The following is a 27,351-nucleotide window of genomic DNA, read 5'->3' on the forward strand; positions in this document are numbered from 1 at the left end:
GAATGTTCAAGATTCATATTATTTTTTAAATGTATTATGCATACAACAGCTACAGAATCGCAGAATCTGCTGAGCTGAAAGGGACCCATCAGGATCATCGAGTCCAGCTCCTGGTCTTGCACAGGACCATCTCCAAGAGTCACAACCTGTGCCTGAGAGCGTTCTCCAAACCCTTCTTGAATTCAGTCAGCCTCAGTGCTGTGCCCACTTCCCTGTGAGCCTGTTCCAGTGCCCAACCACCCTCTGGATGAAGAACCTTTTCCTGATATCCAGCCTAAACCTCCCCGAGTCAGCTTCAGGCCGCTCCCTCGGCTGCTGTCACAGGACCACCCACGAGCTGCCGGGGCTGGCGAACAGGACGGGGCCGGGAGGAGCTGCCCGGGGGAGGCTGAGGCGAGGCAGCGGCGGCAGCACCGCCCTCCCCTCCCCTTCCCTCCCCTTCCCCGGCGGGGGCTGCTGGAGTCGTGGCCGCCTCCCGAGGGCCGTGGCGGGGCCTCTACGAGCCGCTGGGGTCCCAGCACGGAGGTGACGGGGCCGGGGAGGAGGGAGGAGGAGGAGGAGGGAAGAGGGCTCTCGGTGAGGTTCCGGGCGGCTGCGGGATCCCGAGCGGTGCCCGCTGCCTCCCACGGCCGCCTCAAACCCGCCGGGATTCCGGGCTGGGTGCCTGATAGTCTGTCCCCTAAAAACGCAGCTGATGTCCTGGGGTGTATCCTTCGCATGGATAAGGAGGGAATAATCTTCAGGCCGCAGACAGGAGCAGGGTTTAAGCAGAGAAAGGCACGACCATGGGTGTTCCTCCACAGCCAAGCGCATCGTGCTGTGAGGGCGCGTAGGTGCAGGAGCGGGTGTGTTTGTGAGGGAACGGGGACACATATCTTTATCACCTGTTTGCAATCATTTGTCGCATTATCGTGTAACCATTCGGCATTTTACTGAAAGCACACCAAAAATTATTGTGGGAAACCAGAGGAGCGCCGGCTGTGTCGGTGGGTGTTTCACGGCACCTGCTGGAAAAGGCTGCAACTGCGCCCTCGGGCTGGGATGAATTTAAGCAGGTAGTGACCGAGGGACAGGACTCACTCCTTGGGTGTCCTGCAGTCACTCCTGGGCGTGGATACGCACCCATTCCTCGGGCACTACGGGAGAGTTCGTATTTGTTTGCCTCTGTTACTCTTTATCTCCAATGCCTTATGAAATTGGCAGCAGTGCGCAAGCCTCATACTCTTTCCATGCACGGCTCGTGTTAGCGATGCTTTGTTTCATCGGGTGTCCTGAAAGGAGCCTGCTGTTCTTTAGGTATTAGTTTTTGATAACATCCAATAGCTGCATTATCAAATAGGGAAAAAAAAATAAACCCTGCAGAAATTTAACTGTCAAAGATTTAAGGAACCCAGCTAAGTTGTTCTGTTAATTCATGGAGCTGTAGACCTCTCTCATTCTTCATACATTGTGTTAGAGTGTGTTGGTGGGAGAAGGTGACAGGCAAAAAAAAGTTTTTGTACGTGTATTTCTAAGCCTTTTGATAGCTCAGAAATAAATATTTTCTAAAAACTACGTGTTTAGAAGAGAACAAAAACACTGACAAGAACATCGTTCTTTCAAGTATCATTGATACTTTTTCCTTTGGTCTTTTTTAAACAGAAGTGCAACCCTGAAGAGAATGCTTCTTTCTTCAATAAATTACCATATTCCTGGTTTAGCAGGTGAGAATTTATTAAACTGGTTGCAGTTGTTCATTGATGCTCACAGAATTGTAGACTGTGTACTTACATTCCACAACATCATTCTGGCTTGAGCCTGACTATGAGAGTGCTGGTAGCTTTTTGCACAAAAATCAAAGTTTGCAACATTTAGAGATCATATTCAAATATTTTGTGGAGTATGGTTTATACATAGTAACAGTCATTTTATGCATTATCTAGTGGCATTATTTAACAATGGCATTATAACAACTTTCTAGATCTCCAGGAACAAATATTCAGTAGTACATGTAAGGTATTTTCTGGGTAGCCAATTTCATGCTCATTTTCCTCCCTCTTTTATGGCAGGCCACAAGCTGTTATTGTCACTCACCCGCTCACATACACCAGGGACTCCCTCTGCTTCTTGGGAAATTTTCCACCAAAAAATAGGAACTGAAAGTTCAGCTCTATCAAGTCCTGCAACTTCCTGTCACTTAATATGTCCAGTGTTATTTCAAACAATTTTGTGCATTGTGTCTTGTGGCCATTACTAAATTTTAACACTTTTTTTCTTTGAAAAATTATTTGAGCCAGATGATATACACACGAGTGGGAAAAAAAATGTGAAAAGTGTCAGAACTGTTTCTTGCTTTATTCAATATTCTTAATTCTACAGATAACTGAAACTGGTATTTGCTATTAATAAGCTGATTCAAAACAATCAGACTGTTTCAAGGATTCAGAGTATTCAGTTAAACTCTGGTCCTGTTGAAGTTAGGCGTTCACCTTTGTATTTACCAGTCCTTACATTCTACACCTTAAATACAAATGTTCCATTTTTCTGGAAAGTTCTGCCGTGTACTGATTGCAGTGTTTTTGTATGACACTGATGCATTCTTTATGTCATGGTATTCACCCAAACTTTCAAGGCAGGCTATACTTTGTATCTTTTTAACTAATTCTACAATGTCTAACAAAAGAAGAGAAGGAAAAAAAAACACCAACCAAAAAAAAGTTTTTTCATTTATTTAGCTATGAAGGGAGGTTGTGGATGCCTCATCCTTGGAAGTATTCAGGTTGGATAAGGCCTTGAGCAGCCTGGTCTAGGGGGAGGTGCCCATTGCAGAGGGGTTGGGACTGGATGGTTTTTAAGATGCATTCCCAGCCCTTAACATTCTATGATTCAGTGAAATTCACTTTGTATTGATGTTACAGCTTCACCCTTGGGGATAGCAAGGTCCACCCCCACCAGAGTTTTACAACCTCCAAAAAACCATTTCTGAGTCTTGTGTGCTGGACAATGCACCCATGGTAGCCCCAACACCATCATAGGAGTGACACACACTGGAAGGGCACACTGTGGAGATGGACACTGTGCTTGTGTCACAGCCCTCAAGGGCTTAGAGCTGACACTGGATGCACGCTCCAGTGTCCACACCTGTGCCTCTGCTTGAGTCCCAGATGTTTGGGATGTTCTTTAAGTGAGAGTGCATTGTCAACATGAATCTTTTGGCATTTTCACCACCTCAGACATGGTATTGCACAGTGTGCTTTGAGTTGTCACAAAGCTGACATGCTTATCAAAAATTCCAAATAACTTCTGTTTCTGTCACTGGTTCCTTTAGGCTCAGTGTATTCCTCAGCCCTGTTCTGCTGATTTAAGACCAGGTTTAGTTTTTGTTGACACTTAAGTGGATAAAAACAGTTCATCAGAAGAAAAATTAAACAGCTGAAAGTCTGCTGTAAGGAGATTCTCATTGTATTTGTGCTGAAACCCAGCAGTGTCATGTGGTTTACCTTGCCTGAAGATGAGTTGCAGTGTAGTGAGTTGCCATCTCTGGGGGTATTTAAAAGATGTGACACTTAGAGACATCCTTCAGTGGTGGAGTTGGTAGTGTTAGGTTATTTATATCATCTTAAGGGTCTTTTCCAACCTAAATGATTCTAAGATTCAATGATAATGCCCTCCTGTGATAAAAAGGTATTTTATTCCAGATCAGAATAGTAAGTAGATTATGATACCACATGGGTTTTTTATGAAATAGTATATTTTTCTGTAAAAAATTACGAGATCAGAAATACAGATGGATTCTGAGGTATAAAGGTTCTTCAGAACCCTCTGTTCAGATGTGACAATCTCCATGGACTCTTCTTACTTCAGGTGAATTTCAGTGTACTGAAGGTAACTGTGAGTATGTTCCACTATTTAGTCTGTAGCTTTCATAGGATTACATCTATTACTTTGATTACAGAGTGTATTTATATGCACTAGATTATATACCATTAGCTTTTTGAGTTAGCAGTCCTGCTTTTTTTGCCTGTTGTATTTCAGGATGTCTAAGTTAATTCCTTTCTTTCAGAATGATACCTCTAGGCTACAAGAAGCCATTGGAAAGGGATGACCTGTTTGAACTCAGTCAAGGTGATTCATCATACAGTGTGTGTCCTAACTTTGAAAAGCAGTGGAGCAAAGAAGTCCAGAAGTCTGCTTCAGGATTAATGGTAGCTATAATTCTAACAACAGGCAATATCCTTTAATAAAGTTGAGTCTGGAAGCTGGAGAAGATTTTAAAAAATCCAACTGTTTATTGAACAGCCTATATTTTGTAGGATACAGAGGCCCCTCAGTGTTGGGATCAGTGATCTCTTGTATAGCTGTAGGATTTTTCTACAAATTGTTTAAGTTCAAACTTGCCTCTTAGAAAGACACCTGTTTACATTTCAACATGTCAAATGATAAAGAATCTACTGTGACTGGTACAGAATGTACAGTGACTTTTACTTGATGATGGATTATCATTTTGTCAGAACTATCTAACTCTCTTCTCTTTGAACTTGTCTGTTTCCTGTGTCTTTTCTTTGCATCTGTATTTCAGGTAGGTAGAGAAATCCATTATCAGTTTGCTGTCCATCATCACCATGATGATTAGGAAAGTCTTTGGAAAGTTTTTTGTTTTGGTTTTTTTTTTTTTTTTTTTTTTTTTGAGCCCTTTTAAGAATCTTCTCAATTGTTTGAGCTAAATTCAAACTGAAAAAAATTGTTGCTTGACAACTGAAAATATTCTGAAATAATAGAAGGGTTACTCAGCCTTAAAGTTGCTGTAAGCCTGCTATAAATAAGAAGGCATTTATATTGAAGCTTATCTCTATTTTTTCTGATACATTTTGTTTTGACCTGTGTTAATAATTTGAGGATTAAAGTATATTGTAATTATATTCGTGGATGATAGGGGCAGCCTTAGGAATTGCATTTATCCTTTCCTGAGTAACTACTAGCCAGGCTAAATAAAACCAGGCTTAATTTCTTACCCCAAAGCTTTTCTTTTATCTGTAGGAAATGTTCTGTTTCAGATAATAGTACTCTGATGGCTTTAGATGGACACTCTAATATTACATATTTTATATTGTAAATGTGGGTGAAGTTCAAAAATATTTTTTCTCTTAATTCTCTCTGTATTTTTGTAATCTTTCTGTCTTCTTGCATCCAAAAAGTGCTATTTAAGAAAACAAGTTTCCACAAGCCACCTTTGATTTTGCCATTATGGCACACATTTAAATATTTATTGATTAAAGTTTCATTTCTGAAAGTTACAGCTGACATTCTGGATTTTAGGAGTCCTCAAGTAATGAAGTAAGTTTTTAATGTGCTTCATTTTATGTTCAAAGAACAATATTAATAATAAACCTAAAGGGTTACCAGTATCTAAACCTCCCTCCCCATGATTAGCTAAAAATGATCTAATGAAGGAAAGCTCAAAGAGATCAGGAATTTTGTAGCGAAAGAACTGAGATAAAATTAGTAAAAGTTCCACAATATTGTTTGTAAGTATTTAATATACAAATATAAAATCAAATGCTAAGAAAAACAGACTAAAAACTATACTTAACTTTCCTTCTGTTTTGTCAATTTTTTTTCCCTCTCCACTTTTAAAAAACTCACATAAATATATAACATTTAATGACATTTAATGGGAAACTGAAATGACTCTGTTATCATGTTGCTGGTACCTTGAGGTTGATAGAAGTGGTTTTTAGAAATTGTGCTTACCACAGACATGTTAAGAGATGGTCAAATACTTGAGTGATTATAAAGAAAAGAGTTAATGAGCAGAATTATTGTTTACCTCCAAAATATGTCCTGAATCATTGTAATCCTGATCAAAATGGCTAACCATAAAATCTGTTTGAAGACATCATGGCTGATGGTAATTTAAGATAATCTTTTACTAAAAAAAAAGTCAGAATTTTCCTACAGATTTTTTTCCTTTTTGCTCTCATGGTTGGTAGTTACAGTGTTTCTAAGTACAAATACCTATTTTTTTTCTTTCATTAAATTATTTTCTTTTATTCTTCATTCATACTCCATTGTCAAAGAAGTCAGCAATAGCACATGCATGTTGAGATTTGTATTTGAGAATTGCTTCTGAGCCAACAGATTGGTAAACATAGGTAAAACCTGCCATTTTTAACATCAAATTTTGTTATCTTTCACCATATCTGGACCCAAAGTAGACTCAATTAAACAAGTTGCCAGTGTCTTGGTTTATGAAATGTTTATTGTTGGTAGTTGATTTAATGGATGGAATTTAAACTTAATTTTCTTTTATTTTCAGAGCAATGATAGTGGCCAGTGAAACCCAGCCTAGCTCATATGGGAGTGGCTGCGGCTATGCTATTGCCTGTTTTTTGTAGTTCCCTCACAAACTCTTCCCCATCAGTTATACCATCAGAACAACATCCTTACTGCAGTCAAAATCAAGACTGCAGTTGTTGGCCTGATCTACAAAAAGGTAATCATGTGTCCTTCTCTTTCAAAACAAAATACACACAGTGTTAAAAGACAACATGCTTGCTTAGCCTGATCAAAACACAGGATGTTACACACTGGTGACAGACTAACAGACTGACACTGTATTTTGATGATGATTTATTTATAATAATTTTGAATTTCAGCAGAATTTCTCTTGTAAGACTGTAATCCTGAAATTACACACGTTTTGTCAGCCACCTGTGCAGACATAATATTGGAAATACATGTAGAAACTAAACTCTTTCTATTTTGATTATGGGTTAATTTCCCAAATTTACCAAATGACATGAGAAAACTGTTTGGGTTCGATGTCTGGGAAAAAGTAAGGATATGCAGGATCACTGTTTCTACTATGTAGTAGTAGTGAATATGAGAACCTGAATTTTGCCACACTGTCTCCTTCAAAGGTTACAGTTTCCTCTGATTTTAGTGAAATTGCTTTTGAGTTCAGATGTCTAAAAGACGACTAACCACTGTGGAAATCTATCTATAACTTATCCCACCTTTAATAAGATATGCTGAGGCAGCAGCATTATTAGGTACAGCAAATGCAAGTGCTAATAATATAGAAGTAAAAGTAGTTGTGTGATCTATAAAAAATATTTACTATCATCTTAATATGTAGCATATAATGTGATAAAGAGTTGCAAGTCTGTTTCAACTGGTTCGGCTTTGCTCTAATTAATTGTTGTCCTTTTAGCAATCAAGGTTTTTGATTTTTGTGGCCTCTGTATTTTCTGGTTGCAGGCCTTTACTCTAGCAAGTTCCTCATGACAACAATATACAACTGGGCAGATTGTTAACCTGATGTCAGCAGCTGCTCAGCAGCTCCTGGAGCTCGCCATCAACGTGAACCTGTTGTGGTGAGCACCTTTTCAGATCATCATGGCTGTTGTCTTCCTCTGGAAAGAACTCGGCCCCTCAGTCCTAGCAGGTGTTGCACTGCTGCTTTTGGCTATACCTATCAATGCACTCATTGCAGCCAAAGTAAGAAGACTGAAGGTGAGCTATTTAAATATGTATCACAAGGAGAGGCTAAGTTGTTATAATACAGGAGTGAAGGCGGAGGTCAATTATGCATTTATTAGAATAGTGTTGTTGCATCTAAGCTAAACTCCAAGCAAATAAACAATGCCAAGCTGCAGCTCTTTCTCTAGGAGGGAAGAAGTGTAACTGCAGAAGTGGAGCCCTATGTTTGATAGCTAGGCTAGTATGTAGGTGATTTACCTAAATTTTCATTATCCTGAAACAATACTTTTGTATGAATAAAATTACTACATGTATGACTCAAGTTAGGAAACAGCTGTGTTTTTGGATGTGAGCTAATTCCATTCAGTAAGGAATTTTGTAGGATTATGCCTCTCTTCCAGTTTTCCTATTCAGGCTAAGATGCTCACTAAAATGTAGCACATTCTCCTGAGATTACAGGAATTCCCCTGGAGGTGCTGTGTGTGTAGTGACTTCTTTTCTGCTCCTCTGATGCTACAGATCTCTTGACACTCTATTGCCTGTTACCATGACAATTTCCACTGGAAAAAAATACTACAACCCCAAATTTTGCATTGCTATCAAGGCAATTAGTTGTCTTATTCTACCTTTGATGGTGTAACACACAGTGAAGAATCTGGGTCCCCATTAATTCTTTTGTAAGGCTGTAACTGTTTAGGAACATTGAAAAAACACCAAAAACCTCTCTCACATCTTCTGCAGGTAGAGGTGCAGCAATTACATATGCACTTAGATCCCTACTGTGATATGAGAGAGAGAAGAAATACAAAGGACTAAAAGTTTTCAACTTCCTGTCATATATGAATAAGCTTCAAAACACTAAAGAGGATGGTAATGACTATTTTAGAAATGTGAGATGCAGAAGTGCCGAAGTGTAGTATAGGAGTGAGAATTTCTCTGTTAATTTGGTTCTTTAAGTAACAATGTATTAATCAATAACAGAGGAAAGCTTTATACTAAATCCTGTATATATCCATATATCTGTTGTATATATACATATACAGTGTTTTATATTGTATAGCATTACATATATATTCATGTGTGTGTATTTAGTGTTACACTAAATTGTTATTGAGTCTGTATTTACCTGCTTAGAGATTTTGAAGATTAAAACCATATTCTATTTCCTGAACACCCTGGGAACTTGAAGCCTATTAAGATTTAAATTTAGTGTAAAGGAAAAAAAAAGGAACAAAAATTGAAATGTGCTCTTTATGATATTTGAGGGTAAAATATTTATTTTAATGCATTTAATCCTTTGTGCTGTCTAATGATTTTTTTAAAATACTAAATATGTATCTGAAAATGCTGTAATTGTAGTATTAGTGTGTTTTTCATCAAGGTAAAAATAGCATTAAAGGTATTTATTGCCTCCAGTACACTGCATGTTTTGCTTTCCAAATACATTTGTTCATTGAAAAATTAAAACATTGCTGTCCTTTAACCAGAAAAGCCAAATGAAGTATTTGGATCAACAAGTCAAGCTACTAATTGAAATACTACATGGAATAAAGGTAATGCCACAACTAATAAGAGGTTTGGTTGTAAAGCTATTATTATTATATTATTACTATTATATATTATTATAAAGATATGGAAGTTATTTTAAAAACTAAGGTTTTATGAGTAATATTTCAGCTGAAAATCATAAAAGTTTAAAGAGAAAGTGTTTTAACATAATGTGCTTAAAGTGTTTTTGGAAAATATTTACTGGTTTAATATGATTTGAAAAGCTTACTAGCCATGATGCATGAATTTTACTACCACATTTTAATGAGAATGTAAAATATGTTAATAGATGTTTGGAAACCTTTAGCAAAGCGAGACTGTAGCATAGAAGTAAAGCACTTTTAAAAGTTGTCTTACTTTTGTTATTTTGCCGGTTTTGAAACCAGCTCGTCCTTTGTGATACATAAGGGACACACTGAAATCTGAAGAATTAAGAGTGACTAGAGTACAACCTAATTTAGAGTTATATCAGGTCTTTCTTTCATTTGTAAAACATTCAGATTTTTGTAGTTTGGCATTGCTGAATACTTGAAAATGACACTTGGATATTAAGTTAATTTCTGAAACAGAGTCACTGCTTTTTTGTTGCATTAAAATGTGCTTATTTGATTATCTAGATCCTGAAACTTCACGCATGGGAACCTGCCTATCAAAGGAAGGTCATGAGGATTACAGAACATGAGGTGGATGTTTTGAAGTCATCTGGCTATCTGACAACTTACTCCATGCTGACCTTGATGTGTATTCCCTTTATGGTTGGTTTTTAAAATTAATTTAAATTTTAAATTTATTTCTATTTAAATTTATTTTAATTTAAACTTATGAATTTCTGCTGGACTGTTTCTTATGTTCCCTGTTGCTTTAGCAGTTCGCTGGGTCACAAGTGTTGCCTCGTGGTACCTCAAAACAATAAATTTCTCAACACAATGTATTTGAATTTTCCGGTTCTAATGCTATGTGTATGACTAGAGAAGAAGGAGAAAGATTATGAATTGACCTGTGTTAGAAAGTCAGAAACCAAACCCAAAGCTCCTGTACCTCATGCCCTGCTTTAATCACACTGTTTCTTTTGCATAAAAAGCAGTTACCTTCTTTATACTCCTTTTTCAGGTTTTTGGGGAGTGCATTTTCAATCTGTATTTTTTAGCTATCCCTTTTTAAACACTGAACTCTAAATACATGAAAGCTTTGCTTAGAGAAGGAACTCTTAAAGGTGCATGAACAGGCCGTCCCCATGTGCTAAAAGATGAGCTGAACAGACAGCTTTGGCTGGAACTTGAGGGAAAAAAAGAGAGTTTAAGACCTTTGGAAGAAGACTCAGGCAACTTATGAGGACTGCAAGGATGTCGTTAGGGAGGGAGAAAATTAGAAGGGCCAAGATCCAACTAGAACTTAATCTGGCTACTGCCATAAAAGACATAAAAATATTTCTATAAATACATCAACAGCAAAAGGGGAGCTAAAGAGAATCTCCATCCTTTGTTGAATGGGAAGGATACACAGTGACAAAGGCTGAGGGAAAGACTGAGGCACTTAATGCCCTCTATTCCTCAATCTCAGTAGTGTAAGACCAGTTGTTCTCTGGAAAACAAAAATGGTATCTGTGTATAAATTTTAGTTTCAATGTAATTTTGCTTCTTAATATATCTTTTTCATTTTTTTTATTTAAAAGGTCTCACTGGCTACATTTGGAGTCTTATCTAGACAAAGAGAATGTTTTAACAGCAACTAAAGTGTTCACATCTATTTCTTTATTCAACATTTTGCGACAGCCTTTGTTTGATTTACCATCTGTGATCTCTGCTGTAGCTCAGGTAAACCTATTATGAACAAGTGCTATAAAAGGCTCATTTTGTACTCTGTCGTATTTCAGCCATTTCTACGAGTGATTAAGTAGCTTAATTATTTTAAGTTACATTTTATTGAGGTGAAACTGCACAATTTTTTATGGAATGCAAAGCATGAAGGCTGTTTAAAGGATGTCTCTCAGTCTTCTAAGTAGAAGGAAAATTGTGTAGCACACCTAATTGAGCTTTCTGTCTCTCACTTTTCTTCCTTCAGTGGGCTGGACTCAGCTTCTGCTCCTACTCTCTCAACCTCTCTTCTTCATAGTCCACAGAAGATAAAGCATGAACATTTTGGGCTGCACAAGCCTAAATCACTCAGCCACTCTTAGATATTGGAGCCCTTGGTACCAAGCAGGGGAGACCTGTGGTGGACTCTGCAAACGGTTTTTGTCAAGTCACCACTGAAGGAAGTGGAGAAAAAAGGACAGAGCTGCTGAGGATCCCATTTCAGCATCCTTCAGGCCTAATGGTACAGTAGTAGGGTTGCCACCTGAGTTGGGAACTCATAGATTTTAACCTTCTTGTATGGGTATATCATACAAGCTGCTTATGAATGTACTCACAGCAAAATGTTGTCTTTCTTCCATCTGTGAAGAAACAGTTATCATTCACTATTTCTTAACGAAAAAAAAAGCTAAACCACAGGTTTATGAAAACAAGCCAATTGAGTCAAAACTACACAGCAGTAGATCCTCAGGGAAAAAAATACACTTACCAATCACTTTAGATTGTTTAATACTTTAAGGAAAATATTTTTTAAACACCTAAACACCTTTTTTGTCTGGCTTCAAATAAAACAAGGAATATGTTTTTCCATATTATCTAAAACCTTAAAAATAATATTTAAACATTTAGGGAGCCCATGCATGTTATAAATACTTATATATATGTATGTGTGTGTGTGTGTATATATATGTACGTGTGTTCATGTTGTAGGCCAAAGTTTCTCTGAGTTGTTGAGAGGATTTTCTGTTTGCTGAGGATCTTAACCCTGAGGATGTCACTACAAACTACACTGGAAGTAAGCAGTAGTTACTAATTTTTAATTAGTCTTGATTTTACATGGAAGATCATTAAGAAATGCAACTGAGGGGATGGATAAACAACTCTTTGCTCTATTTTCTTTACTGCAACAGATCATCCTGTTGGTTTTATTGGTGCTTCTTTCCACTGGGAAAAAAATGGCTTACCAATCCTGAAAAAGTAAGATATTTGTTATTCATTTGTATGAGCTCCTTTGGCAGAATGTGATGTCTGTAGAGATTTTGATCAGCTTTGATGTATTCTGATTCAGAGTAGTTCATAATGATACATACCAAAAAGAGCATGAAGTATTGTTTCTGAAGTATCCCGTGTGATCAGTGTGCTCTGGAAAGTCTATGCAACAAATTTTTAACTTGTCAATTTTCCTGAATTGCATTTTGGAAAGAATTAATTGGGAAGATACCCTTTTGTTGGTATAGCATTTTGTATTGCCTGCAAGTAGGCTAAGGTAGCTTATGCAGCCTTGCACTGAATACTAATCTTAAAATTGGGCCATGGCTTCCTTTGGAGAAAACTAACTAGCAAGAAGTTTTCTTTTCTCACAGTGGTCTTTCTTGCCTGAAACCACCCCTTATTTCATTTGTCATTTCTTAACAAGGGTTTTCTTAGGTGTCAATTCAGGTATGTTTAAACTGCTGTGCAATGAATACTTTGGAGGGTTAGTAAGGAAATGATATAGCAGGTCCAGGGGTATAATGGAGAACCTGTTTGATAAGCTCTGTACAGCTGTTAAATTTTAGTAAGGCAGCTGAACAGGTTAAAACCTACCCAGTATAACCCTCTCACCACACTGTTTACCCTGTTCCTCTCAGGGGTGGGGGAAACTTTCCATAACATAACGGTGAGCATCCATATCTCAACCACCACAGCCTGCAATTTAGGGGCCAGGAATGAGCTGCCTTCAGCAACCTCTAACCTGCAGACAAATAAGTTTATCCTTAAAGTCCTTATTGTAGTTCTTGAAATGGTACAAGGTCAAAAGATGTGCAAACTGAAATACTAATGTCTCATAATTCCACGGGTAATACAGTCTTTCTCTCTTACAGTGACCATGATGGAGTATTTGCAGAGAGGATAACTAATTTGTCTTCTCAATATTTCCAGCTTGAGTGTCAGCATTTCTAAAGGCTCTTAAGTTGCTGTTGTAGGACAGGTTGGATCTGGAAAGTCATCTTTTCTTTCTTCTTGGAGAAATGGAGAAACTTGAAGGAACAGTTCAGAGAGGAGTAAGATTGTCTGTCCATGTTCCCCTGCCCTTCCCACTCCACCATACCCCAGTTAAGCAGAACTAATGAATAGATTTTCAGAGGGCATGTAGCTTAATGTAAGAAAATATTTGGGAGCATTTCCAGCTATCATTCCTATTCTGCAATCTTATATTCTAAAGCTGACATGTTCCACATCATGTTATGTAAAAATACAGACCATCAAACTGTATTTTGATGTCTGTTTAATACAGACTCAGTTTCCTGCGTATAGATATTACAATGGATGCATGTTTGTCACTGTGATCTTTCCCTGGAAAACTTTGCTCTATATGTGCCCCAGCACTGTCAGTTTTATTTAAAGTCATATGTGCTTTTATGATAATGATAGGCTAGCTGTTATGGTGTAAGATTCAGCAGAGTGTTTTTATTACCTGACTTAATAAAAATTTTAACAATGCTCAAATCATTTGTGACAAATTTTAATAGTGCTCAGGTTTGGAAGGAATTACTGGTTACATTGGGGCAAAGCTGGAATTTCAAATTTATTTTTAAATGCTGTTTCTTATGTTCAGAAAGCCCAAGTAAACCAAATTATTTCCAGTTCTTTTTAGGGTTCAGTGGCCTATGTTTCTCAGCAGGCCTGGATTCACAATGACAGTTTACAGGAAAATACTGTCTTTGGTTCCAATCTAAACAGGCCATACTACAAACTTGTTTTAGAGTCTTGTGCTTTACTGCCAGATTTGGAACAGTTACTGAATGGAAATTGAACAGAGATTGGAGAAAGGGTGAGAATTTGAGGTGTCAGAAATTGTACAGTAAGATAAATTATGGCTTCTATGGTTTTATGATTATCTGTTTGGTAATTGACACTGATGACTAATGTTTAGCCAAGTACATCCTGCTGATCTCCTTACTTAGGTTACTTACTTGGAACTTAAATTCTGATTGAATTCTGAACTCTTAATAATCCTGAACTCTTAATAATTTTGGAATAATTTTGGCTTTTTTCTATATAGAAGTTCACATCTGCCCTGTCCTGTTCTCCAGGGGTTTCCTCTATGCTGTAAAAATGCCTGTATGACTGTAAATAAAAGTTACTTTTTCATTTTCCAAAGTAACCTTGCATTTGCCCATTTTGGTATGGGAATAATCAACAGGGCCCAAGCTTTGCTCTAATTACTTGAAAATACAACTGTTACCTTTCTATTTTCATATGTAGTATAAAATCGACTTTGATTATCTGAGAAAATTAATGCCAAGACTGAGTATGATACACAGGTCTCCTTTAGGTCTTCTTCTTATTTCCTATTGAAATATGGATTGTTTTGCCTTTCTTTTCTTAGGGTGTCAATATAAGTGGAGGGCAGAAGCAGAGAGTGAGCCTTGCTAGAGCTGTGTACAGCAATGCTGACTTGTATCTCCTGGAAGACCCCCTGTCTGCTGTAGATGTACATGTTGGAAAACATCTTTTTGAGAAGCTAATTGGCCCTTCAGGTCTCCTAAAAAGCAAGGTAACATAGGATGGCTTCCTTTCAAATTGGGGATGGTCTGCTTTTTACAGTCGTTCTGCAAAAGCTCATCTCTTACCTAACAGGTTGATGACAATTATTCCGAATAAAGAGGCTAAACAAAAAGCAGTACAGGGTACAGCCAGTACAGGTTATAGCATAAAAGGCTTCTTGTTGAACAAAGAAGTTCCTAAGGGAAAGTGGAATCTGAAGGAATAAATTCTCCCATTTAAAAACCATTCATGTGGGAAGGTAAGATTTGTTAAAATCTCAATGTTATGAATTAGTACAGATTATTCCCACTGCTGCTTCAAAACACATACATTAACATGAAATACCTGCTATTGGGTCAACATTACTTACTTCACAGTTGTCTTTTCCTCTCTCCTTTCTCCCTATTCTTTATTTGCCTGCTCCATGGCTTGTATCTGGCAGAAGCAAGAACTTCAGTAATGGTAGACTTGTGAGCAGATTTTAATATTGAGACTGTCAAACTGCATGTAATATATTAAAAGTTGGATATCTAAGTCTTTTCTTTACAACCTATTCTGAGCCATTCCTGAGTAGGGAACAGGTAAGAAACATTAAACATTAAGGAACAGGTAAGTACAAGTAATAGTAAGTAGCTATAAGCTTACAGTTTGACATTACAATCAGCAATTAAAGGACTGATCTAGTAAAGTAGGCAATAAATTACAACAGCAGCAATAATAATAATAATGATAAAGTAGACAAATAAATGAGCAAAGTCACAGAAGAATTCCGTTATATTATTCCAGCTATCATAACAGAATATCTACTTCTAGTAAATGTTTATATTAAATGGCAAAATAGAAAATGTTGTGTTTCAGACTCGTATATCGGTGACCCATAACCTCACTCTCCTACCTCACACTGATCTAATAACAGTCATGGAAGAGGGCAGAATAAGTCAAATGGGAACCTACCAAGAACTCATTTCAAGGAGAGCTAATTTTGCTGAGCTTGTTCAAGTCTTCAGGGCAGAGCATACAAGTGGAGAGACAAACTCAGTGGAAGGTGAGAAAATTTGAATACTGTGTTTGCTTAGTATTTTACCTTTCCTTCCAGCTTCTCAATATATTCCTTCTTCCTTTCCTGGAAATGAGTAAAAGAATTGCTGGAAAATTTCGAGCATTCCTTTCTACATTTTGCTACAGAATTATAGGCTATAAGCTGAAAAAGAAAACCCTTTTCAATTTTGGCTTCTTGTACTGTATGTATCTACTCATGGTATATGAATGCTGAAAGTACTTTTTTGGGGTTTTTTTCCATTGTAGTGAGTTCTTCAAAGGAAGAGGGTCAGCTGGACAGGAGTCTGCGACAAAAAGGGCTGCTGAAACACAAAGAGCAGGTATTAAAAAGCCCCGAGCCACTGCTTAACTGATGCAATGCTAGGACAACCCCAAGTGCTGAAGGCTGTGCCACCATGCTTTGCTGTGGAAATGTGGGTTAAGCCTGAGTGCACATTAGCAGTTGGCTGGAATATGTTGTGTCTGGAACTCATCTTCTGGGATTCCCTTTATACCAAAGAAATCCAGTGAATGTGCTACATTCTAGGGGTTCAGTTCATGGGTTGCTTCACTGTGCAAACCAAAGTATGTTAAGCAGGAAAAATTTATGTGATTTTGTAGTATCCTTTTTTGCTTAGCAATAAATGCGTGTATTTTTTGATGATTCATAAGAAGATTTGAATGTGCTTCTTGTTTGCAGCTCTTCCCCTGATCAGTGGAAAATATTCACTAACAATAGAGAGAAAGTTGCTGCTGGTGGTGTAAATATCACTGAAAGAAAAGCTTGGACATTTGTTTTCATAAAAATGTCTTCTTTTGCAGTTGCAGTTTTTTGTTTCTTACATCTCTCTACTGAATTTAAAATAATACCTTACAGGTTTTTACCAAATTTTAAGTGTGTTGTCCAAGACCTTCTATTTTGATGATGTGCTACTGGCTATAATTTTCTATTATATTGTAGTCCATCTAGTTTTGCATATCTGAGAAAGAAGAATATGAAAAAAGCTTTTACCACTGTTGGAAAAAACATTCTGTCTTAGGAATTTTAAATAGTTTTGTGCTAGAGCACAGACTAGAAAATTTGCATGGTAATAGTGCTGCAGGAGTGTCTTGTTAGAAGCACACTTTCTGCAGTCTCCTTTAAAAAAATCTGCCACTTGCTAGAGAGATGGAAAAGAGCAAGTGAAACAGTGTAGAGAAGGTCAAAACTTCTGGGAGGCTGTAGTTTAATTGAAATAAGAGCAGTGGGGTGGAGAGGTGAAGAAAGTATGAATTTCTAGCAAGGTGGTAGAAATAGATGCTTGGAAAAAAGTGAGTTTACAGGAGAGACAGAACAGTTTGTGCCAACTGCAACTCATTTCACTCCAGACCTTGTAATGAAATCCATGAACCTGCTTCTACCTGTTCTGCCTTTTAAGTGGCCTAGCTCAGTTTGACCCCATTAGTCCTTATCTGCTCCAAGAATGGGAACTGTCTTCTGCTGACACTAGTTTCCTTGGCTCCAGTAGCCCAGAGTGGTAGTTCTAAAGTTTCTGCTCCTATTGATAGGGTAAGATCTGCTTCATACAGCCAGGAATTGCACACTTGGTTGGTTCATTGGTTGGGCTTTTTAAATTTTCTTTTTCTTTGTTTCTTTTGTATCGTCTACGTATGTGGAAGTCTGACACTGGAAGCAAGCAAGATTGTCTATGTATCATTAAAGAACATTCTAGTGGGGGAGAGGAAACCTTTTCACAGCACAATTCTATATACCTAATTTATCACATTTAATTAAGAAATTCTTTAGATTGATGCTGAATTTAATATATCCAGTTCCCATTATATAATGAGTATTTGCTTTCAACAAAAGTAATTATTTTACAAGTAACTCCTTTTTCTTTTTTTCTTTTTTTCTTTTTAGATGAAAATGTCACTTATTTTGAAATACTTGCAAGCCTTCGACTGGCGCTGGATGTGGCTGACCATAGCTGCTTATATAGGCCAGAATGCACTGGCCATTGGCCAAAATCATGGCTTAGCAGCTGGACTGTAGAAACAGCACAAGTTAGTGATTTCACCAAATGGAAACAATCACAGAACTATGAACTTGGTATCTATGGGCTCCTGGGATTCATTCAAGGCAGGGATGAGCATATATGACTGTTTTCTCACCATATGCCAAGTTTAATCTGCCTAAATGTTTTGGTGAAGAAATAATTCTGGTTGTTTTAGGGTGTGCAACACAGTATAATAGACCTGGGAAGAGCATGTATATACAGCCAGGTAGAGAAAATAATGTTTAATTTAATGATACTTTGGGAATTCTGGGAGCATCCAAGTGTAATGTAGTGAAGTTCTGTTGGCATCTCATTGAGGGGGGAAGCAGCATTGATACATAGTGGTATGTTTGCAGGAGAGAATGGCAGGAAAAACATTCTTATCAAGTAGTAAGATGTATCAACAAAATGCAAATACGTACAATTTGTAAAACTGAGAGAGGAAGTGCACCTGTTGGATTGCTGACTGTGGTCGAGAACAGGGACAGAAACATGCTCCATCCCCTTTCCCACCCCAGCCTTTCATCCTGTCTTTCAATTTTTCCCTTCCCAAGGGCTTCTGGTTTGCTGTGGTGCCTGTGTGCTCACCAGGAGCTCCCTGTCTGCTTCCTGGGCCTTGCATCACCAGCTCTTGGACAACATCTTGCACCTTCCTCTTCAGCGGTTTGAAACCAACCCAGCTGGGCAGATCATCAGTAGATTCACAAAGGTAACACTTACGTGTATTTTCAGTTTTATCAAAATGAAGCTTGAGTGACTCAGTTGTAATTTATTACTATTAGAAAATCTCCAGGCTTCTTGAAAGGAAATTTAAATACTTCCTGAATATATCCTGTAATGCTTGGTAAACTTTAAAAACCTATGTATTTCTTTTCACACCTTGCTTTTTCTCTGGAAGATACAATATGGATATAGATCCCAGCAATAAATCTGATGAGGTTACATGAAGAAGTGAGGTGTATACAATAGTGAAAGTTAAAAGTTGAAGGGTAACCCTAAAGCAGCATAGGAATGATTTTTTCAGTGCATCAGTTATGCTACTGAAAAACCAAAAAGTAATGTTTCAGAAAGACTAATGGCCGCATCTCTGTTTCTTGATGCTCAGAGTATGGTCTGTGATTAAAGAGCATAAAGATTCTTAAAATCACAATATAGAAGAAGGAAGAGAGTGCCTGGATTCAGTCTCTGCTGAGGAGTTGAAATACAGACATCATTACATTGAAGAAATAAAGGCTGACTTGCATCTCAGAAAGACACAGGATATTTTAACCTGAAAGTTACATTGAAGTCTTGGTTGTTATCTACCTCTTGTGGTACAGCACATTTTCAATAGAATTTGGAGATAATGTTATTTTATTTTAACCTTGCCAGTAATTCATATACTGCACTTATGTCATCATTACAATGTTGGTGTCTCCCAAGAGACATAGGGGTTTTTTCCTATACTGTTTGTGAATACTTTTTTCTGTGTAGACACTTTCAGCTTATTCCATATTGAAAATTTAGAGGGATTACTTACCAGAATCCGTGACTGGAACCTGTCTGTGCTGTTTCACTAGCGCTACTACATCACGAGTTCCCGGCCAATCTGCCGGCTGGCAGGAGCATCGCAGTCCCCACTGATCTCCCACTTCAGTGAGACTCTGGCAGGGAGATTAACAATTCGAGCATTTGGCCACCAGGAGAGATTCATTAGGAAAAATAACGATGTTGTGTATGAGAACTTGGTTTGCTTCTACAACAATGTCATCTCAAACAGGTACTTGACAGCAGGTTTGTGTTTGTGACTAAACCTTCTTCTGTGGAGTTCAACAAGTCACTGTTTAGCTTTAGTCAGAGTAAAGCCACTGAGAAACAGAGAAGTGTTTGGACAGTACTTTTGGGCACATGGGGGGATTCTTGGGGATGGTCCTGTGCAGCGCCAGGAGTTGGACTCGATGATCCTTGTGGATCCCTTCCAACTCAGCACCGTCCATGATTCTGAGACAAGAGCAATTTATCCACCACTCTTTGTAATGAATGCATAGATAATGTTTAAGCACTAGGATTTCTTCTTTATCTGCCAGAAATTAGCAGGTTTATAGAAAATATGCATATGCTGTCTGGGATGAGAATATTTAAAAAAAAAAACTAGAACAAAAAAGACTTTTACCAATAGGTCATAAACATGGACTATACTGCATTTCAACTAACAGTTCCTCTTGCCAGTTTATGAACAAATTGAATTTCTATTTCAGTAGTTCATGTGGAAGTAACCTGCTGTCTGTACTCACAGGCACCAGGGAGTTCTTGAGACTGAAATCTTGGGTTTAAGGAAATAAAGTCCATTTCCTCACCTTCCTTTGTGATTCAGTGCAGTTACAGTCACAGATGAGCAGAGAGATTCCTGGTCTGTTTTTCAGTCCTACATCTGAATCTTTTTCAGATAGAGGAGCAGGAAAGCAGTATGAGGAGGGAAGGGAGTTGAGACACATGCATTTTGGTTTTAATGGTGCTACCAGTTCCAGATATGTCATATTGACCCCCCAGTTAATCTGTAAAATGGGAATAATAGTACTTATCTATTTGTGAAGTGGGTAAATTGCTAATATAATGGTCTCAGAGTTCAATAGGCTATAAAAAATTTGGTGGTTAATTCCATTTTTTCTTTGCCTTGATTTACTACAGGTGGCTCAAGCTGTCAGGCTTGAGTTTCTGGGAAATATAATGGTGTTCTTTGCTGCATTGTTTGTAGCACTGTCTGGAAATACAGTGAGTTCTTCTACAGTGGGTTTATCAATATCCTATGCTCTAAATATAAGTAACAGCACAAATTCTTGCTGTTAGCACATTGCATAGGAAAAGAGAATTATAATTAAGTCGAGTAGGTGAATATACATGGAGGCAGCAATGACACCACATCCCTTGGGTAGGACAGAGTTTCCCTCTTAATTCCATTAATTCTGGGAAGCTTATGATAAATTACTTTCCAATTTTGAATGTAAATGGAATAATAATTATTAAAACATATTTTAAAATCAAGTTAATGAAAGTAGGTTTATTTTTTAGTGTTTTGTTAAACCAAAGAAGCAGCATAGTCATGTACAATTATACTTCATATTTAATATCTTGTTCTTGTTCATTTACTGAATGTTATGTAGGAATGTTTACTTAAAAGTTCAGTAAAATAATTTACTTTGGCATTGCCCTTGCAAAGGTAATATATGAGAACCACATATTTGAAGTGTGTCTTAAGTAAGGTAGGTTTTATTGATGAGTTGCTAGTTAGAATAAATCTCAAGTATTACGTAGACAGAAACTAAGCACCCAATTTTCTTTATTCTTGTGATGCTTAGGAGCCAGTGTTGTCCAGATTCTCACTATGGTAAGAGCTTCAGAAACACTGCTGACAGATATGAATGAATTAAAATTTTGAAAAATATAGAGCCTATTATCTGTCATAGCATATCCACACCCAGCCCAGCTCACAAGAGTTCCATTTGCTGTTCTTCAGATATAGAACAATCTCCTTTATCTCATCCTGTCCTTGGACAGTCACAGTTTTTCACCTTCATCTGTTGTCCGACTGACATGGTTCTTTCTTTAGCTGCAAACTATATTTCCAAAAGGCTGACCTTGAGAATCAGTTTGGCTCACTCTTTTCCTATAGAAGTGGAAATATTTAACCATGGGGGTTTGGAACTAGGTGATCTTTAAGGTCCTTTCTAAACCAGGCCATTCTATGATGATCCTGTCTGCAGAAGCATCCCCAGTGCTTGAAGGTGACAAATTTGGCAGAGCCAATAGATACCTCCATTACAAATCCATTGTTTGCATTGCTGTCTTGCTTTACCTAGGGAGTAGTACAATAATTGTAAACACAACATGAGCCATATATGTGTTTCCTTTCAAAATTTCATACAAATACTGCACATTTGCTGATGATCCTGAGGTAGTTTCCAGTATCTGGAGCTTTTACGTCAATGTAAATTACAAGAACCATTGGACAGTTTGAAAGCAGACAAGAAGTGCTCAGAGGAACACTGAGATCAGGGATTTTCTAACCATTGGTTCATGTGATATGCCAAAATTTTCTGTCTATCTTTTGGTTTCTGTGATTAACCATCCAACTTAGGAGCTAAGTTCAGGATAAGTTTTTGAATTAATGTTCTGAATTCTAGTAGAGTCAAATTTTTTGTTCCTATTTTTGCATCTATTTCCCCAGGTGATTCAGATTCTACATGTTTGGGTGCGTAGAGCATGTGAAATTGAGACCAATGCAGTTTCAATTGAAAGAATTTATGAATATGCAACAGTGGATAAAGAGGTGAGCATTCTTCCTGAATACTGAGCATTCATTTTGAATATTTCATTTCTGTGCATAGAAAATGACCAGTTAGATTGACTTTAATATTGGTGAGCGGTAATAGCAGGTAATTGTTAATAAATATTTTCTGGGGTTTGTGGGATTTTAATTCGAGAATAATATGTAGCTTCTTCATTACATTTGTAGTAGTTTTATAGCAGTTTTATTCCTATTTTGACCAGTAAATTTTTTGTCATCCTTTGTAGCAGTGGATTTTGTAGTTAGACTAATGCAGGTGCGGCTCAGGTGAACTCTCTGTGCTGTGCAACCAAGAGGAGCATTTGAAAAAGGGAAGAGAGGAAGAGAGGCCTGTCTGACCCATAACTCTTACCTCATGTGTGGGGAGACATGTCTTTCTAATCACTTTACCTTGGCTATTGTGCTTTTCTGAAAGTAGTGCCCATGTCAAACACAGAGGCATAAAAGCCCTTGGGAGCAGGACTCTTCTATTTCTTCATTCTCTTTTAGTCTTCTGCCATGTTTATGTTTTAATTCCAGGAACCATGGATATTGTCTAAAAGACCACCAGTGGGCTGGCCTGATAGAGGAATTACAGAGCTGGTTAACTACAAGGCTCAATACAGGAAGGATCTTGGTTTAGCCCTGAATGGAGTTTCTTTTCAGACACAGAGTAAAGAGAAGGTAATGTATGTAATAAGAAATAAATCAGAGGTATAAAATCCTGTTTCCCAACTTTCTACTTCAAAAATATTTCAGATAAGGAGACTCCAATACTAAATGCAACATCATGTTGAACAGGGAAGATGTTAAGTGGAGAATATAGTAAAGAAAAGACAAATGAGAAAAGGAAAAGTATTTTATAGAAATAAGTAGAAGTTCTTATCCCTGCAGGATACTGAAGTAATGTTTTATGAATTTGGCAGTTCTAAGGAAGAAGATCCAAATTTTAAGTTAAACCTCTTGTCCACTTTGCTGAATGTTTGTGCAGAGAAATAGGGTGCCAGGTTAGTGCTGATCAACACTGGGCTTGGGATCAAGGAACACCAGGTGAGACCTAGTTTTAAGTCATTGGTTTGAGCTGGGGAGTGCTGGACAAAAGGGAGAGGAAAGGGAAAGGATTCCTTCTGAACTAGGCATGGGCTGTACAGCTGCTGAGAGAACTGGACTGGGAGCTGTGAAACTGAATTCACTGTATCCTATAATTCCCTGTATCATTTTTCATTTAGAATGTGTAGCATGGAAAGTTACAGTTTCTATCATAAAACCTTCTGCTTCAGGTTGGAATTGTTGGAAGAACAGGAGCTGGTAAATCAACACTCACAAATTGCTTATTTAGAGTTCTGGAGGGGTGTGAAGGCAAAATAATTATTGATGGAATTGATATATCAACTATTGGACTCCATGACCTACATGGAAATCTTAACATTATTCCACAGGTGAGATGTGGTTGAGAGATAACTATTTTTTCTTTTTTGGGTAACACAAGACATTCAGCTTTTGGGAGAAATTGTAACCTCAAAGTCCACAGGCTGCCGAGAGACAGAGGTATAAAACTCCAGTGGAATTTTGGCAATGATATGGAAGAAGCTTCAAAACATGGAGACCACGAGTATGACATTAGGTTTTATAAGCTGTGTTTAGTTTAACAGTCTTACCTGGAATAGCTAGATTTGGTGTTTTCAAGTCCCACCTGGGGGCTAAAATATTTTAAGATAGGTCCAACTATGTTTGAAGCCTCTAGGGAATAAAGTGATGTATACACAAATTATGTATTATGTATTTAAATCAATCTGCTATGATCTGTCACGTAGAGCTTACTTCTTACTTTAGAAGAGGGCAGGAGACTCAAGATTAGGTTGCGTATCATTAGGATTGTCTTCATGCTGGTAAACTGATTTATGTTGAAATGATCTAGTATAAGGTAAAACCTAGGACACAAATTCAATGATCACCTGAAGTCTTTTTGCACATTCCCTGAATGCCATTCATACAAACATTTTTGTGAATGGATGATGTTAACATCACTTGCAATAAATTTATCTGACATTTTTCAAAGGGAGGGTTTGTTTTTTTTCTAGCCTTTTTGGAGCTTTAACCTTGGTAATACTTCCTGTGAGTCTCTACCCACAGACCATGCATAGGAATGATGCTAATATTTAAACCAAAATAGCTTGGGTCTTTCCAATAAAGAGATTATTAAAAGAAAATACCTATAGATTCCTGCAAATCCTTAGCTGCTTTTCCTTTGAGAACTATATTTGCTCAGGGGAATAGCAAATTCACCATTTTTATATAATTTCTAATTTTGATATAGCTTTTTGATATAACTATATTCTCAAAAATGAGAATCCATGACCAAATTTGATTATGCCGCAGGTCTTCAGAACACAATTCATACATACTTGGTTGTAACATTTGTCTTGCTTTAAGCAGCTAAAACTCTGTAAATCTGCACAACATCTGACAGATGTGAATTACACAGTATTTTCTCAACTGCAGCTGCAAGTCTGGTTTACTGTGGATGGAGTATATTGGATCCACACCAGACAACTGAACTGAGAGAGGAACCCAATAGCGCAGTGAACTTACAGGCTGGGATCAGAATAGAACTGAAAGGTGAAAAAAAGGGACTCTGAAGCTTACCATCTCTAGGAGCATTAGTTCTGTCTATAAATCTCTGCAGATATTCTCGTTGCTGAATATGTCATCTTTCCTATAGGAAATGAAGGATATTTAACTTCGAGTCATAGCCTCCTACATTTTCTTAACAGCGCTCATGAATGTGGTAGCCAGTGCTTCACAAACCTAAGTACAGTAATAATTCATGTGTTGTGGCTGTTGCCAGGTGCTGGACAGGTCTTTAGTCAGCCACAGAACCAGAGCACAGAGAATGCACAAGAAATCTCTTGCTTTTTATATTTCACCTTAATGAAGAACTGAGCTCACAGAGACCACACGTGATTTTTGTCCTCCCATTCACCAGCTTCAAACTGTTACAGTTTCCCTTGCAAAGCTCCATTTCCAAGATTATTTGTCTCAGTTCCTTCTGTTAATGTAAGGACTTACAACAGCCTGTTTTAGGATCATGTTGGAATTGTGCATTCACATTCTGGTGCTATTTAAGACCCCATCTTGTTTTCTGGGACACTGCAGTCAAATCTGGATCCACTTGGAAAACACTCTGATCTTGAACTGTGGGAGGTGCTGGGACTCTGTGACTTAAGCGATTTTGTCCAGTCACTGCCAAAGAAGCTCCTCCATGAGATTTCAGAAGGTGGTGAAAATCTCAGGTACATAATCAAAAAAGTGCTAATGGAGTTATTTTCAAGTACTTTAAAACTATGTGTTCCTTCCAGAGAATTTACTTCAGAAGGTATCAGCATAAAAATGACACTTCTCCTGTCATTCTTAATAGAACTATTCTGGTAGTGCAAGTTTCTTTGAGGTGATCAACTGGTCACAGTGGTATAAATTCTGATGGCCTGTGCTGTATGGGAAGCCAAGGGAGTAGGCTATTTTCAGCTCAAGTATATAAGTAAGTGTTAAGAAGGGAGGCGTGGTGTTGCAATTCATGCAGCACCTCATTAGATTTGGGTAGAAAAGTGCTCATTTATTTAAATTTAAAAAATAAATCAATCCAGAAAAAAAAAAAAAACCAACCAAAAAAAAAGAAAACCCAACAAATTAAAAACCTACCAAAATGCAGAGAGCTTATTCTTTTGTTGTATTTGCTTAGGCAAAACAACTCAGTTTTAACTTGTAAAACATTAACCTATAGTTATGCAGGGAGGGTGAGACTTGAAATAAAAGAACTCTAAACTGAGGAGACAAATGTTGAAGCTTTTAGCAGCAAAGGGGCAGGTTTTAAATAGAGGGTACTGAATATCAACCTGGATTTTTTTGACAGACCATTTTCAGGAGGAGATTTCTAGAAGGCACACACTACAGCTAACATAGAGAAGCATCCAAACTTTTACACTGAACATTATTAAAAAGTGGTTCAGCATTCAATCTGGCTCATTCAGAGTGCCCACTATAATGTGAATATAGAAACTGAAGACAAGACTAGGTTTAAGATTCAAAGTTCAGCCATGGGTGTTGAGGAGTGCTACCTTAACTACTACTGATATGCTGAGCAAGAAGAAATAAAATTCCAAGACAGGATGAATAGATTTCAGTAGTCTTTGCAGAAGCATAAGGTGGTGTTAGGAAAGTAGTACAGACAGGCTTCATGGTAATCTCAGCTTTATCTTGTGCTCCCTTTCCTCCATGTGCCTGACTTACCCTTCCCAAATGTATTTTTAACAGTGTTGAGCAGAGACAGCTGGTCTGTCCAGCCCGTGCTTTGCTACGAAAGACAAAAATCCTGGTCCTAGAAGAGGTGACAGCTTCTGTTGACATGGTGTAGTGGTCAACATAGTGCTAACCTATGGCACATGGAAACAGATAACTTTGTGCAGTCCACCATCAAAAGAGTTTCACAACTGCACAGTGTTAACTATAGCCCACAGGTTACACACAGTCATGGATTCAGAAAGGTAAGTAAGTTTTGATAAGCCATTTGAAAAATAAATTACTTCCTTGAAATGCATTCCCATAATCCAGAGATACCTGTAGTAGAACTGGAAAATGTGGCTGAAGAATCTGATTTTTCTTCTGTAATCTTTTTGCTCTTGTATTGTAGAGTGCTTGTTCTGGATGCAGGAAGGATTCTAGAATATGATACACCACAGAATTTGTTACAACAAAAAGGTGCCTTTTCTGAAGTGGTTGCAGAGGCTGGGATAAGAAGATAAAGAACACTAATGAGTGAATTCTTAAGGAATGCTCAAGAGACCTCTGGCATCCCATATATAAAGGTGCAATATTTTATATTCCATATAAAACAACTAGCTTACTCAAGAGCTCCTCACAGCATTGCTATTTATTATATCTACAATCTGTATATATCGATCAGGTTTCTTCCAAAAACTTCTTGATTTTATACAAATCACTTGTTTTTATCATATTGGCACTGGGACAACATAATGAAGCAGGGATTTTCAGGGCATTTGTTAAAACTGTTGCATTAGTAAAGACTGATGGAAAAATAAGTCTTGCTGTTCACATGCTGGTCTTAATTAACTTGAACTACGTTGCTCTGACATTATGCTCAGTTAATAATTCTTACTATGATTACACATTCAGGGAAAACAAAACTGCTTGTTGTGTGGACACAGAGACAGATGTCACTTGGGGCTGATTTTTAGGATATACATATTCCCATGTATACTTAGGTAGTTCTTGAGGCAATAAATGTGCCCCATTTAGTTTTCCTTTTGTGATTTCTGAATAACTGAAAACCACATCTTACATATCC

General features: G+C 37.6%; 1 pseudogene across 1 annotated transcript; it reads left to right on the forward strand.

Annotated features, from left to right (window-relative positions):
* Window positions 1-785: 785 nt before the first annotated feature.
* LOC309571486 (multidrug resistance-associated protein 1-like) lies at window positions 786-26,788 on the forward strand (annotated as a pseudogene). The gene is made up of 28 exons: window positions 786-829; window positions 968-1,055; window positions 1,642-1,703; window positions 4,043-4,184; window positions 5,156-5,313; window positions 6,296-6,472; window positions 7,240-7,494; window positions 8,949-9,014; window positions 9,627-9,764; window positions 10,682-10,823; window positions 11,793-11,877; window positions 11,993-12,059; window positions 13,005-13,126; window positions 13,720-13,896; window positions 14,455-14,622; window positions 15,471-15,657; window positions 15,918-15,991; window positions 16,367-16,411; window positions 17,551-17,769; window positions 18,241-18,395; window positions 19,246-19,445; window positions 20,354-20,482; window positions 21,891-21,992; window positions 22,530-22,673; window positions 23,270-23,435; window positions 25,117-25,282; window positions 26,301-26,530; window positions 26,677-26,788. The product of its transcript is annotated as a multidrug resistance-associated protein 1-like (transcript).
* The last annotated feature ends 563 nt before the right edge of the window (window positions 26,789-27,351 follow it).

Source organism: Coloeus monedula, assembly GCF_965178545.1.
Source record: "Coloeus monedula genome assembly, chromosome: 3".
Classification (NCBI taxonomy): Eukaryota; Metazoa; Chordata; class Aves; order Passeriformes; family Corvidae; genus Coloeus; species Coloeus monedula.